This window comes from Mustela nigripes, chromosome 14 (genome assembly GCF_022355385.1).
Source record: "Mustela nigripes isolate SB6536 chromosome 14, MUSNIG.SB6536, whole genome shotgun sequence".
NCBI lineage: Eukaryota > Metazoa > Chordata > Mammalia > Carnivora > Mustelidae > Mustela > Mustela nigripes.
This window is the reverse complement of record NC_081570.1, coordinates 98289808-98302587: the sequence shown is the minus strand read 5'-3', so window position 1 is coordinate 98302587 and position 12780 is coordinate 98289808. Positions and strand designations below refer to the sequence as shown.

Here is a 12780-nt window from a genome sequence, read left to right as displayed (position 1 = left end):
CCTGCCTGTTACTCAAGGCCAGCCAGGTAGAATTCCAATTAGCTAGACCATACCTCTACACATACAACTGTGTTGCCACCTAGTGGCTGGGCTGATAGTTCATTTGATTTATTAATAAACAGCTACTGATCAAACAGCTCAAATATCAGGCTCTATTTAGGCAGCAAAGTTATAAAGAACAAGATTTCATTCCTACTCTCAAGTTGTTCACAGTGTGAAATGATGTGTGTGGATACAAATGTGAAAAAGAACATTTTGTGAAACATCTCAGAAAGTAATGACTTTTCAAATGGAAAAAAAAAAAAAATAAAGGCAAATTCATGCATGTTTCCACATTCTGTACTGGTCGCTGTAAGCATGGGTGTGATCCTGACAGCGTGTTTATACTAGCCCTAGTGTAAGAATCCTCTCCTTGATTTCTGAGGTTGAATTTCTGTTTGCTGAGTATTTGTAAGTCCCTTAGAGAACCTGATTTTATTTTACTTTGTTCTCCATGTCATTAAAATAATACAGATTGCTAAACTAAACATTCTATTCTCAAACTTAAAAGGCATTTACTAGCATTAGTTATATTTCCATCTTACCCATGAGAGGGCAGTAGAATACATACATGTTAATTCCTTTATTACAGACACAGAACCCTTGCCAGGTTTGGTTTCCTATCTGGTACTTGGAATTCAGTCGGCGTCATTTTGCCAAATAATCTTCTTGAATGCAAAGTTTGGACTCTGAAATCAATTTGAATTTGAAATAAGTTGTAAAATCATGCTGTTCTAGCTTAAAATTTCGTCTTAGACAACTGCTTGGGAAGTTTTCTAAATAAAGAAAGATTTGGGGGAAGGTGAGAGGGGTAATCCATGAAGATCGCCATTCAAAATGTATGCAAACAATATTGACATTTATTTCCTCACCAAGACACGATTTTTTAAATGTCTTGTCGTTATTTTTTTTTTCCCCACCATAAAAGGTAATTCCTGTTTGTCCACAGCTCGCGGTTTCACAACGGTGTGGGATATGCAGCTTTCACTGCCTTGGCTAAATTGGCTGTGACATCTGTGATGTGTAACCAAACACTTCTCTTTCTGGCAGTCTTCTATTTTGGTACCTCTCTGCGAACAGATGTGGGAAGATTTTGGTCATCAGACCCAAGAGGCTGGGGCGGGGTGGGGTGGGGTGGGGTGGAATGGGGAGGGACGAGGTGGGTTGGGGTGTTTAGCGAGTGCTGGGAAACAGGCTCAACTCATCCCGACTCGCAGCCTTAGTGAAACTGGGCTGCCGCTCGCAGTAGGCACAGCGCCACGCACATACCTGAGTACGAGCGTGTTGCAGGCGTAGGGCTTAGGCATGTGTGTCACAACAGGGCGTGGGGGCCGACCTCAGGCACTGGGAGTATCAAAGGCACCCTGCTCTGGGACTTCAAACCTCAGGTGTTCGGAGCGTTATTTGCATCTGTCTACGTTTCAAGTTGGTACCGGACTGCAAATGCAGTGGCAAGAGAGAATTTCATGCTTTCCTTGAGGGAGATGCCATCTGGATTCCTCGCTTAAACTAGGAAGAGTCAACCTTCATGTAAAATTCAGGCCCATCACCGTGGGGCCAGTAGGACCGCAGGCACGGCAACTGCAATGGGACTTCGGCTACAGGCCTTGGCCGGAATCCGGGCCACCAACTTCTGGGGCAACGTTCTAGCCCAGAGGCTGACTCCAACAGGAGCTATTCCCTTCTCGACGGTTTTCGGGCGGTGCCGGGGGCGGGCCCTAGCGTGAAGGGTGGGAAGAGGAGCCAATAAGAACCGAGATTTGCCGGGCGAGGGTGGGGCCGCTGCCGGCCGGGGGCGGGGCCTTCGTAGGGCCTGCGGGGGCGGGACGGAGCCAACCCCGAGTGAGAGCGCCGAGACCTGGCGCGTCAGCGGAGAGCCGGACAGCTTCGCAGCCCGGCTGCGGGGGCGGCGTGGAGACCCAGGGCAGGTAGGCGCGGGGCGATCCGGGGCGGGCTGGGAGGAGGGGGCCTCGGTTCCTCGTGGCAGTGGACGTCGCATGCTGGGCGTCCGAAGCCCGGCTGGCAGTGCGGGAGCGGGCCGGCGGAGGTGTCGGCTCCGCAGTCTGAGCTCCTCCTTGGCCCCGAGGGACGCGCGAGTTGTCGGGACCCTGCGCCCCGCGACGCGACGATGAGCCCTGGGAGCCCAGCTCGTAGGCCGGGCGGCTGTGGAGGGGGCGGGCGGGGCATGTCCCCGCCACTCACCTCGGGGACCGGGAGCGTTGGGCGCTGGGCAGTCTTAGGGCAGGGAGAGGGAGCGCCCCGTCGCGGAGGAAGCGCGGGGCTGTCGCCCTCGGGGGCTGGCCAGGGAGCTTGAACGTCGACAGGCTCAGAAGATGGGACTTTTAAACGTTCTTGCTTTTTGTATGTTTTGATTCATAACAGAATCTAATGAGCACAGCATTGAAAGTTGTCCAGTAGGATTTTGATGTTAAAATTGGACAACGCAACATCTAAGAACTTTTGAGTAAGAGTATAGCAGATGATGATTAGATAATGAGTCAAGGGCTGGAGTCTCGGCCAGGACCCACAGAACACATGTGATACCTCGATCAAATCGACTTTTCTGGGCCTCTGTTTCCTTAGCTGTAAATCTGGGATGTTCATGCTTAGGGGTAGTCTGAAGGTCAAAGGAGATGAGTGAGAGTAGTCTGTAAATGTTAGGTATTGTAATTTGTGCACCAGCGTTAAGCATATTCTGTAAAGCAACTACTAAATGCCGGGCACATAGTAGGCACTCTGTAAGCCTTTACCCCGAAGCTAGTGATTCACCTCCAGTGTTTTAGATAAAGTCCTAAATCTCTGTTTACTTAGTAAATAAATTGTTTAAGTTCCCCCCACCCCAACAAAATCAGTATTGTTTGAAGTGTGGTCCACTTTTTTAACTGATCAATAAATTTTTCTAGAATAGAACATATTATCTACATATTGTTACTGCATTATTTATCATGAAGTTCAGTACCAATCAAATAATGTACTTTTTTGCTTTAAGTAAATAGAGTTTAAGTTACCTGGTAAAGTAAGCTGGGAGTATTGCTTCAGATCTAGACTTTCATCTGCTTTTAGTAAAAACTTAGTAAATTTTTAGTCCTTCAAAACAAAATTAATATGTAGCTGTATTTTTTTGTACGACCTTTATTATAGACATGTGCATTCTTTTCTATTGGTATATGAATGTATGTGGGGTTTTAGAGGGAGAATGGAAATAAAAAAGAATAGCAGTTTGTAACCAGCAGACTTTTTTACTGGGGATACTTGTAGGCGTGTTCTGAAGTAGTTTCCCAGGCAGAAACCAGGAAATGTAGTAATTGTGTCTCTTGGCCTTTCGTTGTTGTTGTTGTTGTTGTTTTTAATATTAACTGTGGCAATAGATTTTTTAAAATACAGATATAAAGGAAGAATGTTAGTTGTTTTGATGTGAAAAGAGAGTTTTCTAAACCTGGAAATTGAGGTTTTGTTTTTTTTTTTAAGATTTTATTTATTTATTTGACAGAGATCACAAGTAGGCGGAGAGAAAGAGGAAGGGAAGCAGGCTCCCTGCTGAGCAGAGAGCCCAATGCAGGCCTCAATCCCAGGACCCTGCAATCATGATCTTAGCCAAAGGCAGAGGCCCTAACCCACTAAGCCACCCAGGTGCCCCTGGAAATTGTATTTTAAATGATCTGTCTTATACACAAGAATTTTAGACCACTGGATACTAAGAGCAAGTCAAATGGAGTAGAGGTAAAGTTTCTAATGAATACAATTTTTGTATTGCTTTAAAAGTTTTTTTTTTTAAAGATTTTATTTTTTTTATTTGACAGAGATCACAAGTAGGCAGAGAGGCAGGCAGAGAGAGAGAAGCAAGCTCTCTGCTGAGCAGAGAGCCCAACGTGGGGCTCGATCCCAGGACCCTGGGATCATGACCTGAGTTGAAGGCAGAGGCTTTAACCCACTGAGCCACCCAGGTGCCCCAAAAGTTTTTTTTTTTAAGATTTTATTTATTTATTTGACAGAGATCACAAGTAGGCAGAGAAGCAGGCAGAGAGAGGGGAAGGGAAGCAGGTCCCCTGCTGAGCAGAGAGCCTGATGTGGGACTCGATCCCAGGACCCTGAGATCAGGACCAGAGCCGAAGGCAGTGGCCCAACCCACTGAGCCACCCAGGCGCCCTTGCTTTAAAAGTTTTACGTTTAAGCAGTTCAGTGGAAGATAGGTGTTTTGAAAATACTTAAAGTATTATTTTAAATACATACTCTATGTATAAATTTTGCTATAACTTATAGTTTGTTCCTCTTGGAGGTCTGAAGCCTTACAGTCACATTATTTATTGAGCACCTATTATATTTCATGGCACAGTTTTAGTACTTCCATCGAATTTGTGTATGAGTAGAATACAATTCCTTCCTTCTGGGAGGTTAACACTACCGAGTTGGCTAAAATAAGTAGCAAGAAAACTGTTTTTAAAACTGGTCATAACATCAGTCAGCATTTATTGGGACCTCTTCTCAACCAGGCAGTGTTCCAAATTTTTTACGTGCACGAGTTTATTGAGTCCTTACCACAGCACCATGAGGGTTGTCGTTATTTCTGGGTCCTCATTAAGAGATACAGAGGTGGAATAATCCCCTATGAAAGAGCCTAGGCAGGAAGGCTAGCATGCAGACCAGGCAAACTCCAAAAATCCTAATCCTAACTTTTGCATTGTATGGAGTTTCATATTCTGTGAGTGAAATACCGATAAAACCCAAGGTGTGTTTAGGAGAGTTCTGTAAAGAACTTCTTCAAAAAGAAGGAAAGAAAGAGACATAAAGAAAAAGAAACTGCTATTGCAAGATGTGGATGGAGGTTTGTCCAAGCTACAATTTAATTATACTTTGTATATAAGAGCACCCCCCCATGAATGATGGGATTCTTCTTGTTTCTAAACTCTCCATCGCTCAGTTACTGCAATTATGGCATTATCTTCATAATAGAAGAGGTGGTTATTTTTCAATAAGAAGTTTAAAATGTCTGTTCTCAGACGGTAAGTTAAATGTTAGCTTTAAGAAAAGAAAATGCTCTCCTGGTGGCAAGAAGCTAATGACCAGACATGTAAATAAGTCCCTACAATTTCAGTGTGATAAGAGTTGTAACAGAGATAGAGATAGAATTCAGCGGGGACAATGATGAGGGGAAGAAGGAAGATTAGAGAGAAGATATCATATTTGAATCTGGCTTTGAGAAAAGGATAGGAGTTAACTGAGTTGGGGAAGGAAACAGAAGACGTGGATGAAAACAGAAATATTACGTGAAAGTATATGGTATTTGTGAGGAATATGTTGTAGTTTATTGACTAAAGGTCAGAGTGTGGGCCCCTCAGTAGCTCAGTTGGTTAAATGTCTGCCCTTGGCCCAGGTCATGATCCCAGGCTCCTGGGATCCAGTCCCATGTTGGGTTCCCTGCTCAGGAGGGAGTCTGCGTCTCTCTCTCTCTCTCTCTCTCTACCCCACCCCCCACTCCTGCTCTCTCACTCTGTCTCTCTCTCTCTCTCTCAAAAATTAACCAATCAATTAATTTTTAAAAATCTTAATGTCTATTTAAAAAGAAATAAAGGTTAGAGTGTATGGAGATAAGAGGCTGGGCTAAAGGGCATGGTGCTTGGAAATAAACTGGCAAAAGAACATTTCTGAACTTGACTGCTAACCAGGTTAGGATCACTGAAATTGCTAGAAATGAGGTAAGCATGGGGTTTCAGTGCCTCTCATTTGGAATAATGAAGGTTTATCCAGTTTGGCAAAATTGTTCACTATAGAATGTGGTATTAAAGGTAGTTTTAATACTTTGAAATGCATGATGTGTTACAGAAGAACGTATGGAGGTAGGTAAGTAAAAAGTTATGACTCAGAAAGAGAAAAAAGAAGTCTGCTAGTGCCACACAGTAAAGAGCTTGTGGATCATGCTAGAACTTTGGACTCAATTCTAAAGACAATGGAGAGCCAGTGGGGGATTTTAGGTAGTGAAGACAGATAACGTAGCTGCATGGGACAGAGGCTCGATTGGACGGAGAGAGGTAAAACGTAGAGAGATAAGTTAGAAGGCTAACAGTATTGAAATAGTCCAGATAAGAGAGGGTAAGGGCCTGGAGTGGGAAAAACGTAACAGAGGTGAAGAGGAGAGGACAGGATAATGAAGATGTAGAATTTACAGGGCTTAAAACGTGATTGGCTTTGAAGGTGAACAGAAAAGTAAATGACTTCATTTTTTAGCTTGGGAAACTGGATAGAGGAGCTTGTTCTGTTGTTGGTGGTTTTCGTTTTTTGTTTTCTTTCTTTCTTTCTTTCTTTCTTTCTTTCTTTCTTTCTTTCTTTCTTTTTAATGTGGGAGGAAGAGCATTGTTTCATTTAGAGCATGTTGAGTTTGAAGTGTCTTGGACACTTCAGGTGGAGTTGCCAGAGGAGGGTCCAGAGCCACCAGTCTCAGGAGGGAGGCTGAGATTGGTGATTCAGATTGCAGAGTTAGCAAGTAAGTGGTAATTGAAGGCTTAAGAGCAGACGGAATTGCTCAGGAAGAGCATATGGAACTAGAAGAGAAGAGGGCCGGGGATAAATGGTTTGCTTTGTATGAGTGGAAGGGATTACTGATTGATTGATTGATTGATTGATGCTAATTTTGTCTTATAACTTGTGATTATAAATCAATAAGATGGGCTTTAACTGAAGGTTAAGCAACTTTTACAACCCAGTGAATCCTGTTCTTTTAAACTTTTTTTGAGGGTGGGGGTGCCTGGCTGGTTCAGTTGGTGGAGCACGCAACTCTTAATCTCAGGGTTGTGAGTTCAGGCCCCATGTTGGGTGTAGAAATTACTTCAAAATAAATTATAAAAATAAATAAAAAGTGAATAAAATAAAATTTTATTTGGGAGTCACTCATTTGTTCCAAAAGTATATTGCCCGAAATACTATTGGAGTTCCTTTTTGTTAAAAAAAAAAAAAAAAAAAAAAACTTTATAGCATATTCCCAGCCACACAAGAAAGTAGATCTTCTAGTTTTATTTTTTTCCTCCTCTGTACTTAATTTTTTTGTTGTTGGACTCAGGACTGAGATCAAGACCTGAGCTGAGATGAAGGGTCCGACACTAAACTGACTGAGCTGTCAGGTGTCCCCCACCTCTGTACTTTCAATTTCCATGCATATACAGCCTATTTATCTTGAATCAGAGCTATGAAAACAAATTACTATACCCTCACATGATTGGTAGTCAGAGAATGCTTTTTTCCAGAAGAGATCTTCGCTTCTGGTAAATATATAGATTATTAATACATGTTTGTTGGTTGATTCATCTTGATAACCAGTCTTACTCAACTTTGTCTCCAGGTGGCTTAACCATCTCCAGAATTCATACTCATAATCAAAGAGTGAAGGTTTGCCACCATTGAGAAGAGTCAAAAGAATATGTTATAGCTATGAAAGCATTTTCAAAAATGGACTTTCAAAAATGTTTTCCTAATTTGTAGTATTATTCAAATAAATGTATGGTCTCCTAAGGCAGGGAGTGCAAACGTTCTGTAAAGGGCTAGCAAGTAAATATTTTAGACTCTGTGGACCATCAATCTCTATCAGCCCTCAGTCCTGCCGGAAGAGCCTTGTCATACTTCAGTGAAAGAGCATGGGCTGTGTTCCAGTTAAAGTTTATTTGTGTACACTGAAATTTGAATTTCATATTATTTTCACATGTCACAGAATATTATACTTTTTGATTATTTTCTCAACCATTTAAAAAATAAAAACCAGTCTGCTCAGGGGCTATATAAAAACAGGTGGTGGGCCACATTTGGTTGATTCTATCATATGGGATGTTTTTTGAAGTACTTAGATCTGTAAGTTTAGTTTAAAAAAAAAGTTCCTGGGGCACGTGGGTGGCTCAGTTGGTTAAGCTGCTGCCTTTGGCTCAGGTCATGATCCCAGAGTCCTGGGATCAAGTCCCATATCAGGGTTCTTGCTCAGCAGGGAGCCTGCTTCTCGCTCTGCCTCTGCCTGCCACTCTGCCTGCTTGTGTTCTCTCTCTCAATGAAAAATAAATAAATAAATAAATATGAAAAATTTTAAAAAGTTCTTTACTACATCTGAGACTAATGATGTACTATATGTTGGCTAACTAAATTTAAATAAAAGTAAAAATAAAAGTTCTTCGAAGTTGCACCTCCTGCTAAAAACGTATGAAAATTTTCAAATTCATCCTCCCATTTCTCATATAAAATAGATGGAAAATACTCCCTTTATTGTTTTGGAAACTGAGAAATAGATTAACTTGTACAATGTCAGGATCAAAAATATGTTTGAGGTTAGGGAGAGGGTGGTCGAGCTATGGACATTGGGGAGGGTATATGCTATGGTGAGTGCTGTGACTTGTGTAAGCCTGATGATTCACAGACCTGTACCCCTGGGGCTAATAATACAATATATGTTAATAAAAATAATTAATAAAAAATGTTTGGCAGTGATCTGTTTGCCTCAGTGAAAGTGGGGACATTGAAAACTAAATGAAAAAAAAAAAGACTAAAACTTGAAGGAGTGTCCTGCACTGGTTCCCAGAGGATTAGACAGGATGGAATCTTTTTTGTCTTTTTCCTCTCTGACTTCAATGAGTAATTTTTATCCTAAGGAAAAGAAAACATGAAGTTTTTCTTCACTTTATCGGCATTATAGGAGGTTGTAAGATTGAAGGATTAAGTAACTGTTGGTGATACAAGAGAAGGAAATGGAAAGGACTGACTTCACATCTGGCTCTTCCAGATGTTTCTCTTGTACCCCCTGTTTTTGAGAAGGAAATTCAATATTTTTTTCCTTAGAAGTCTTAGACTCCTGAGTAGTAGCCTGAAAGTAGACTTTTTAGCATTCAGTTTAGGCAATATTAAGCCACTTATATTAGTTAAAGGTTATTATTTATGCTTTTTTTTTAAAGTTAGATTTCTGACTTTCAAGGTTTTTATCACAGTGATAAATGTTTACAACAGAGAACATGGAAGAAAACTACTAGTCTTCCTTCAAAGTTTAAATTGATAGAAATGGCATATGTATGGGGTTTTTTGCATGGATATTAAAATTAAGAGAGATGGATGAGTGTGTGTTATTCTTACAGCAACTTAAAAGAGATGTGGTTTGTTGTTGTTTTTGTCTTTCTTTTTTCCACTGGAGTGAAAAAAACAAAAATCTCCAGCTATCTAAGATATGTTTGAATTGGTTACTTGGCAATATGAAGCATAATTTTATATTTAAATATTTATCTGTATTCTTTGATACTCTATAGAGCCTATTGAAGCCAGTGATAATAGGACCTGCTGGGAGGAAAGGCCACAGCCTGCTCTGCAACAGTGTTGACTGCAAACTCCCCTTTCCCTGGCCCCTACCTCCATGGTAAGGGCTAGCAAGGAACAAAAGAGCAACATTATGTGAATTAAAGTGATGGTCCATTTGCACAGGATCACGATGCAGTGGTTATCATTGCATAGTTCAATCCAATTAGCATAATTCAAGGTCAGGCAAAATGTCGCAAAATCGTCTTGGCTGTGTGTGAAAGTGGTGACCTGCTGTCTAATCAAGAGAGAGAGAGAGTGCACGAGCAGGGCAGAAGGGCAGAGGAAGGAGAAGCGGGCTCCCTGCTCCCAGGCTTGATTCCAGGACCTCGGGGTCATGACCTGACTCCAAGGCAGACGTTTAATGGAATGAGCCACCCAGGTGCCCCTAATAATTGTAATTTAAAAGTAAATTAGATCAGTTTGCCTGTAAAATTTATTGTTTAGCTATTAGAAGAAAGCATGAAGTAAGGATCCAGAAACATGTTCAATAGCTGCATTTGGAAGTATAAAAATGTTGAGAAAATAGTGAATTGAGAAAGAGCCTAAGACTTTTAATGAAGATTATTTAAAATACAGGTTTATCAAATGTGCAAAACCTGACTATAATGACAGGTTTTTGTATTAATGTCTTTGTATTTGTATTAATGTTGCAGATGAAAGCTAAAACTCTTTAAAAAGACTTTTAGAAACACAGTATACTGGGTTTTTCAGTAAGCCTTTTCAAATATTTTCAAAGACAAAAAAAGTAAAATTATCTCAGGTTCCTTTTTATTCAAGGACCATTCCTGGTAAAGATTCATTGTTGTTTTAATTTCAAAACAGAAATGGCTACATGCCTCTTGGGAAAAAATATTCATCTAGAATGCATGGATGGGGGGCCCCTGGGTGGCTCAGTTGGTTAGGTGCCTGCCTTCAGCTCAGTCATGATCTCAGGGTCCTGGGATCGAGTCCTGCTCAGCAGAGAGCCCGCTTCTCCCTTTTTTGTCTGCCCCTCCCCACCCCATGCTCACGCTCTCTGTCTCAATAAATAAAACACTAAAAAAGTAGAATGCATGGATGTTATGTTTATGACTTTTTGATGATAAATCAGCTGAAAATTATAATTTCATCTCTTAGTGATGACATACCTCATTCCATACCATTATGGGATGTTTTATTAATGCTGATAAGGTGGCTGTAGTCTGGTACAGATATCACAGTCCAAAGTGATGGGATCACTGATATTATAAGTTGTACCATGCTTTTAATTTGCCAAGAAAATGGATTTTTGTGGTTTAGTTCTTCATTTACTGTGAAGAATGATTATATGACATTGCTTATATTTTGTATTAAGACCAGAGACTTTCCATTGCAAAGTAGAAAGAATATAGTACTACTTTTGCCATTCACACCAACTTATTGTTTCAACTAGGATTTTCCACCCTGACCCAATTTAAAACAAAAGAATAAAAGACTCTATAGTGAACCTGATAAGTACGTAGCATTGTCTTTGTGTTTTTCAGAACTGGAATTAATTTATGAACAAGAAAGGTCACCTATTGCATTACACTGAATCTCTTCTCATTTTAATTTTTATATTGTTTATTTTAGAATTTTAAGTATATTTGCATCATGGGAACATAATATTTGATGTTAACTTTATGTTTTATCATATGTAGTAAGGGTAATTATTTTGTGCAACTTCTGTTTCAGATGTGTGTATTTTGACAACAAATGTATTTCTTGCCATGGGTTTGGTTAGGACAGTTCATGAAACACTGGCCTGTAGTGCAAGAGGAGGGACTTGACTCGCTGGGCAGTCCTCACTCACTAAGCCGGCTCAAGAATCTTGGTGATGGTGTGGGCATGTTTTATAAAACCAGACCAATGTATACTTCTGCTGTTCCTGCCCTTTGATGATCCCTTTTTGTCTTTCCATTCCTCCCCAGAAAAATTATGATTGCCCGCTCTATCCCCTCCTCTGTGGATATTACATGTTCCTACTTTCCTTGTGTTTTTTGATTCCCTCAAGCCCAGTTTCTCCCCACAAACAGGCCTCTCCTTCACCCAGTGCCTGAGACTTCAGTTTTGCCCTCATCATATCACCAGCTTGCTTTCTCCACTGATCTTCCATTATGCACCCCAAGAAGCAAGGCATACCCCTGAGTGGAGTGAATCACTAGTTTTCCTGTTTCTGGCCCCAGCTTATTTTGTTCATTCTTGTGCCCAGCTTTACAGGGAGGTGAAGAATCAGATAAGCCGGACCCTCTAGGAATCATGCCATCCAACTCCAATCAGCTATCCAGCCACTTATCTCTGAACTGTGCATCTTGTTGAGTAGCTTGAGTAGCTCTTCAAGATTTTAACCTCAAGTAGCCAGGTCTTTTCTCTAAAATAGTCAGGCATTTTCTTTTCATAGATTGAGACCTAGTACACCATGAGCAAGCTTCACTGACTTGGTGTGAGAAACTTTTCATGACTTGGTCTGAGTCTTCATTATATACACCTTCTCGTGTTTCTCCCACTTCTGTGAGAGCTGCCATCCTTCTTGGACTCCTAAGCTTTTTTCTTCCATAAGCCTTAACTTTCCCCAAACCGTTTTCCATGTATTTATCCTTCTTCTTTTTTTTTTTTTTTTTTGGCCACAATTTTTAAAGATGTATAGGTTTTTTTCCCAGCTTTAAAACATTGTGTTTGAAATGACTTGCCCCTTGTGTTTTTATTCGTCTCACTGGCTTTACGATAGCTGTTGTGTTCATCACTGCTCCATTTGCTCACTGATTGTCATCTAGCTAGCTGTCATCTGTCCTTACTGTCCTTTTGACACCATTCATTAATGCCCTCTCATCAAGAATGAGGACCCCTCTCAGTCTTCAGGCTCCCTACTCCTAAGATACTGATGTGCCTCTTCTTTCTAGGACATTTTCCCTCCCATGATCACCTGTGATCCACATTATCCTGATCCTGTCAGCCCTCACTAGTCTTTTGGCCACTCATTGCCTGATTTTGTCATTTCTGCTCGTTTACAGATCCTAATCATGTTTCCTGTTCTTAAAGGTTTAGTTCCTGACTCTGCTTTTTTAAAAACTCTCTGCTTAGGGAACCTGTAGATTCTTGCTTCTTTTTTCTGCACCGAGCCTATCTTAAAACCTCCCCTGCGCTGGGGTTTTCCCTCTCTCACTTGACTCTTACCAGATAATCTCACCTGTTACTTCAGAGGGGAGACGGCAGCCTTCAGGGTGAGGGAAGTTCATCCGTGCACGGCCCTTCCACCTTCTATAAGTACACCTGCGTCCTTACTTTCTTTCCTCATTCCCTTCTGTCCCAGTGGGAGAGCTGTCCCTCTTCCTGTCAGCTGCTAACCCCTGCAGCTCCAGGTGGGTGCCACACCATCTCTCCCTTTAGGGGTTTGCTCTCAGACCTTTGTTTCTTCTCCTTTCCACCAGTGTT

The 12780-nt window shown here is 41.3% G+C and overlaps 1 protein-coding gene across 1 annotated transcript in view; it reads left to right on the top strand.

Annotated features, from left to right (window-relative positions):
• The first annotated feature begins 1894 nt into the window (after positions 1 to 1894).
• DENND2C (DENN domain containing 2C) overlaps positions 1895 to 12780 on the top strand; it is an 82426-nt gene continuing 71540 nt past the window's right edge. Inside the window, exon 1 of the mRNA XM_059374333.1 lies at positions 1895 to 1967. The gene's annotated coding sequence lies outside the window, so the exon portion shown is untranslated. The remainder of the gene's footprint in view (positions 1968 to 12780) is intronic.